Below are 6,662 nucleotides of genomic sequence, written 5' to 3' on the forward strand. Positions count from 1 at the left end.
TACAATTTTGAAAAAATTAAGAAGAAAGTTGTACATGCACTCTTATATCTTCTGATTATTGGAATCAAAAACAAACAGAGATAGATATACAGTATGTATGTACAGTGTTTGTTTTCAGAATGTTTCATCTCTGCAATGTCATTATGCTATACGAACACAAGAGCAGCACAGCTCTATTTTTTAATTTTTAATTTTAGTTTACCTTTATTTAACCAGGTAGGCCAGTTGAGAACAAGTTCTCATTTACAACTGCGACCTGGCCAAGATAAAGCAAAGCAGTGCGACACAAACAACAACACAGAGTTACACATGGAATAAACAAACAGAAAAGAGTCCATCCCTACCCATGTGATTGTTCTGCTGAAGGAATGAACAAGTGGACAGTCTTTGTTACATAACTAGCTACCAACCAGCCACTGTACTCTTTTTTTACATCAATAACACAATAGAAAAGTTGATATACAGTGTGTGCAAATGAGGTAAGATAAGGGAGGTAAGGCAATAAATAGGCCATGGTGGCAAAATAATTACAATATAGCAATTCAACACTGGAGTGATAGATGTGCAGAAGATGAATGTGCAAGTAGAGATACTGGGGTGCAAAGGAGCAAAAAATAAATAACAATATGGGAATGAGGTGCTATTTACAGATGGGCTATGTACAGGTGCAGTGATCTGTGAGCTGCTCTGACAGCTGGTGCTTAAAGTTAGACAGGGAGATATGAGTCTCCAGCTTCAGTGATTTTTACAATTTGTTCCAGTCATTGGCAGCAGAGAACTGTAAGGAAAGGTGGCCAAAGGGGGAATTGGCTTTGGGGGTGACCAGTGAACTACCTGCTGGAGCGTGCTACGGGTGAGTGCTGCTATGGTGACCAGTGAACTGAGATAAGGCGGGTCTTTACCTAGCAAAGACTTATAGATGACCTGGAGCCAGTGGGTTTGGCGATGAATATGAAGCGAGGGCCAGCCAACGAGAGCATACAGGTTGCAGTGGTGGGTAGTATATGGGGCTTTGGTGACAAAACGGATGGCACTGTGATTGACTGCATCCAATTTGCTGAGTAGAGTGTTAGAGGCTATTTTGTAAATGACATCGCCGAAGTCAAGGATCGGTAGGATAGTCAGTTTTACGAGGGTATGTTTGGCAGCATGAGTGAAGGATGCTTTGTTGCAAAATAGGAAGCCTATTCTAGATTTAATTTTGGTTGGAGATGCTTAATGTGAGTCTGGAAGGAGAGTTTACAATCTAACCAGGCACCTAGGTATTTGTAGTTGTTCACATATTGTAAGTCAGAACCGTCCTGAGTAGTGATGTTGTCAGCGATCGGTTGAAGAGCATGCATTTAGTTTTACTTGCATTTAAGAGCAGTTGGAGGCCACGGCAGGAGAGTTGTATGGCATTGAAGCTCGTCTGGAGGTTAGTTAACACAGTGTCCAAAGAAGGGACAGAATTATACAGAATGGTGTTGTCTGCGTTGAGGTGGATCAGAGACTCACCAGCAGCAAGAGCGACATCCTTGATGTATACAGAGAAAAGAGTCGACCCGAGAATTGAACTCTGTGGCACCCCCATAGAGACTGCCAGAGATCCGTACAACAGGCCCTCCGATTTGACACACTGAACTCTATCTGAGAAGTAGTTGGTGAACCAGGCGAGGCAGTCATTTAAGAAGTCAAGGCTGTTGAGTCTGCCGATAAGAATGTGGTGATTGACAGAGTCGAAAGCCCTGGCCAGGTCGATGAATACAGCTGCACAGTATTGTCTCTTATCGATGTCGGTTATGATATCGTTTAGGACCTTGAGCATGGCTGAGGTGCACCCATGACCAGCTCGGAAACCAGAAGGTACGGTGGGATTCGAAAATGGTCGGTGATCTGTTTGTTGACTTGGCTTTCGAAGACCTTAGAAAAGCAGGGCAACATAGATATAGGTCTGTAACAGTTTGGGTCTAGAGTGTCTCCCCCTTTGAAGAGGGGGATGACCGCGGCACCTTTCGAATCTTTGGGGTTCTCAGACAATACGAAAAAGAGGTTGAACAGGCTAGTAATAGGGGTTGCAACAATTGCGGCAGATAATTTTAGAAAGAGAGGGTCCAGATTGTCTAGCCCGGCTGATTTGTAAGGGTCCAGATTTTGCAGCTTTCAGAACATCGGCTATCTGGATTTGGGTGAAGGAGAAATGGGGGAGGCTTGGGCAAGTTGCTGAGGGGGGTACAGGGCTGTTGACCGGGGTAGGGGTAACCAGGTGGAAAGAATGGCCAGCCGTAGAAAAATGCTTATGAAATTCTCAATTATCGTGGATTTATCGGTGGTGACAGTGTTTCTTAGCCTCAGTACAGTGGGCAGCTGGGAGGAGGTGCTTTTATTCTCCATGGACTTTACAGTGTCCCAGAACTTTTTAAAGTTTGTGCTACATAATGCAAATTTCTGTTTGAAAAAGCTAGCCTTTGCTTTCCTAACTGTCTGTGTATATTGGTTCCTAACTTCCCTGAAAAGTTGCATATCGCGGAGGCTATTCGATGCTAATGCAGTACGCCACAGGATGTTTTTATGCTGGTCAAGGGCAGTCAGGTCTGGAGTGAACCAAGGACTATATATTTTCCTGGTTCTACATTTTTTGAATGGGGCATGCTTATTTAAGATGGTGAGGAAAGCACTTTTAAAGAATAACCAGGCATCCTCTACTGACGGAATGAGGTCAATATTCTTCCAGGATGGCAACGGTGAGAGACCTGTTTCTGGAAAGTTGTATTTTTAAATTAGAAGCTCAAATTGTTTGGGCACAGGCCTGGATAGTAAGACAGAACTCTGCAGGCTATCTCTGCAGTAGATTGGAACTCCGCCCCCTTTGGCAGTTCTATCTTGTCGGAAAATGTTATAGTTAGGGATGGAAATTTTAGGATTTTTGGTGGCCTTCCTAAGCCAGGATTCAGACACGGCAAGGACATCCGGTTTGGCAGAGTGTGCTAAAGCAGTGAATAAAACAAACTTAGGGAGGAACCTTCTAATGTTAACATGCATGAAACCAAGGCTTTTACGGTTACAGAAGTCAACAAATGAGAGCGCCTGGGGAATGGGAGTGGAGCTAGGCACTGCAGGGCCTGGATTAACCTCTACATCTCCAGAGGAACAGAGGAGGAGTAGGATAAGGGTACGGCTAAAGGCTATTAGAAATGGTCGTCTAGTGAGTTCGGAACAGAGAGTAAAAGAAGCAGGTTTCTGGGCACGGAAGAATAGATTCAAGGCATAATGTACAGGCAAGGGTATGGTAGGATGTGAATACAGTGGAGGTAGACCTAGGCATTGAGTGATGATGAGAGAGGTATTGTCTCTAGGTTAACAAACCACTGTTACGTTGACATCATTGCAATAATAAAGGCCTCTTGGTCTTGTGGTCAATAGATCATCTAATTAATTGTACCTTTTTCAACCACTGGATTCTAACAAATTAGTCTCATACTAAATGACTTTCATAAGTTAGAACTGTAGCCTTCAATGTGTCACTTTAACTGAGCTCAACAAGCAGGAAGTCTCTCCAGTTCATAGATAAGAGCTTTAACTTCCCTGCATATCTGATTGCTGTATTTCTACATACCAGCAGTAGTAACAGAACGTTCCCATATTTCCTGTAAAGTTACCTCACCCGACACCAGGCAGCACTCTGATTTGTCTAATTGTCTCCCTATTTAAAGTTACGGTCACTCCTACCCTTTTCATTATTATGGTAATCCAACCAAACTCTCAAACTATTGATTGGTGATCTATGATTCCCACAGGCAAAATAAATATTTTAGGATCATTCTTTTTCAGTTCTGGGCAAGGACACTCAAATCCACCAGCTGGTTATGTATCCCCCCTCCTCTCTCATGAGTGATATAATTGTTCTGTTTTTTATTGAATAGCATTACAGCTCAGATTTACTGGAAATGTATGTCTTGGCTGGTGTTCAAGTGTTTAGTTGGGTGGATGCAGCCATGTGTATCAGATTTGAGATAATCTAATCAAGTTTTGGGGTACTCTTCTTGAAAGAAAACATTTATCATATCGCAAGATTAACATTCTTGGACTGTGTAAGTCTGTGATATGTCTTTGTGATACATTTATTTTCATAAATAATATGATTTGATAAACCAGTAAGCAATGGTAAAACATTGCACATTCAGCAATGTGCCATGATTTCTCATTTGCATAAAATGTCATAAGTTTAAACAAAGCACAATTGCATAACATTTGCATGTAGGCAACCGACACTCAGGTGACATATAGTAGAAAAACTGGTTGATATGTGTTCAGTGCATGCTGTCCTGTTCCTATGTGTGTGTGCATGCTGTCCTGTTCCTATGTGTGTGTGCATGCTGTCCTGTTCCTATGTGTGTGTGCATGCTGTCCTGTTCCTATGTGTGTGTGCATGCTGTCCTGTTCCTATGTGTGTGTGCATGCTGTCCTGTTCCTATGTGTGTGTGCATGCTGTCCTGTTCCTATGTGTGTGTGCATGCTGTCCTGTTCCTATGTGTGTGTGCATGCTGTCCTGTTCCTATGTGTGTGTGCTTGCGAGCGCACTTGTGTATGTGTGACCGTAATGCCTGCTGTTGTGCTGGCTGTTTCCTTCTGGTCCTGATACTGACTTGTCTAATAAACATATCGCACAAAGAGCCTCTTCCTCTGTATAATGTCAAACATCTCCATCCACCAATCAGACAAAAAGGACTGGATTGTCATAAAAATACAGCAAACAACAGCTTCCAGTTTCTCCATGTTTTACAGTAGAGTATAACTGTATATTTTCATGAAACTCATTTCTATCATATGATAATAATAAATGGTATACTAGCCTACAGCAGTAGACTAGAGCACCCTATCTCTAGGCCTATAGAATGAAAGCAACCTACCCCAATGCATTGTATGAGCATGTGTATCAGTAGTAAACTGTGTATCCCCAGTTTACAATTGGCTCATTCATCCCCCTCCTCTCCCCTGTAACTATTCCCCAGGTCGTTGCTGCAAATGAGAACGTGTTCTCAGTCAACTTACCTGGTAAAATAACGGTAAAATAAAATAAATAAATAAATAAATAGTGTAGCATTTCGCAGGTCAGCAGGGAGAGACTAGTCGAGGCCTGGTGACAGACGGAGTCTACATCATGCAGCAATGGCTCCCTCTGCTGGACGTGCCAGGTCTCAACGGGCTCGCTGGCCAGGACTAATTGGGGCTGATTGTGGTTGGTGAGTAATCAAGGGTATGATTGCTCACCTGCTGGATGTGTCCCATAAAGCTGCCAAAAGGTGCAGCACACAGGGGTGGGGGCTGGGGAAGAGAGGTTACACCCGTATAGTTGTGCGCAGTACCAGCGATAACGGAGGGAGCTTGGTTTTGTTCCCCACAGGATACAGCAAGACTCCGGAGCCCACAAGATGGTATCCCGGAGGTCTCATAGTGGAGACCTATTATTTATTTAAATGTTTTATGATTTAAATTAACACCCTTAAACTAATACAAGTCTGTCTGTTTTGTGTAAACGTCTTGACCAAACCCCCTGTTCTGCCACAGTAGACACATAGTTCTTAACCATTCTGTCATAGCTGTCCCTGCAGCCAATACAGCTCGGCCTGGACATCATGATACGCATATAAAATGTGTACTGGGCCTCCTAATGGTGTTGACAGCAGGATAGCAATGGAATGTGCCTTAAAACAGAAAAATACATTCCTCTATTATATGGACTGGCGACATGTATGATTAACACAAGAACCAATGTAAATGTTAACATAAGATAATATTATACACTCTCTGAAGCAGACACATAAGAACATTATTCATTAATATAATCTAACAAATCATAGATCCTATTCTAAAATATAATTATGTAAGATTATAAATTCACATCAACAGGGGTTTTCCTATTGTCAGAATAGGTCATTCATGCTTGAATGTTCAAAGCTTGAATGTTCAAAGCTTGAATGTTCAAAGCTTGAATGTTCAAAGCTTGAATGTTCAAAGCTTGAACAATCATGTCATTCGTGCTTGAACAATCTGCTACATTCCATGAGGGAGTTCTATTAACCTGATCCGCGGTGCATCATTCTCGGTGACGTGAACGGGAAGGAAGGAGCCCATCCTAAAAATAAAAAAAAAACAGTAATCTTCTGCTCTGCTCGGTGATGTTGTCAACAAGGCAGCATGGTGCAACGTCCAGAAACTTAACATCTATTTTCCATAAAATAAATGTTCGAATTTTCTAAATAATTTTAATTGGGAAGACAGGTAACGCGTTTTTATCAAAAGCAATCACTTTTGCATGTGACAACACCATACATAGCTGGAAAACTTCCCTAGTTAAATAAAGATTAAATAACAAAAATAAAAACACCGAATCATTCTCATTACTCCACGTGCTTAAACTAGCCTAGGCTGCGTCACTTTTGTTTTGATCCGACTTCGCAGTGGGCTTTGAACCGGGCTCCAAGATCACAACCGGGAGGCAGCCCTGTGCCAAAACGAACGCAATCACATTTTATCCGGGTTAAACTCCTTCCAGCGGGTTAACTTGGGCCAGATCGAATCCCCTCATTCCAAAAAGGAACGCCCCAACAACATCACTTTGACTGTTGCATTTAATTGGTGTACGTCACAACCTATCTGAATACCGGAAGCCAAAAGTTTTT

This window comes from Salvelinus fontinalis, chromosome 13, assembly GCF_029448725.1.
Source record: "Salvelinus fontinalis isolate EN_2023a chromosome 13, ASM2944872v1, whole genome shotgun sequence".
NCBI classification, from domain to species: Eukaryota; Metazoa; Chordata; class Actinopteri; order Salmoniformes; family Salmonidae; genus Salvelinus; species Salvelinus fontinalis.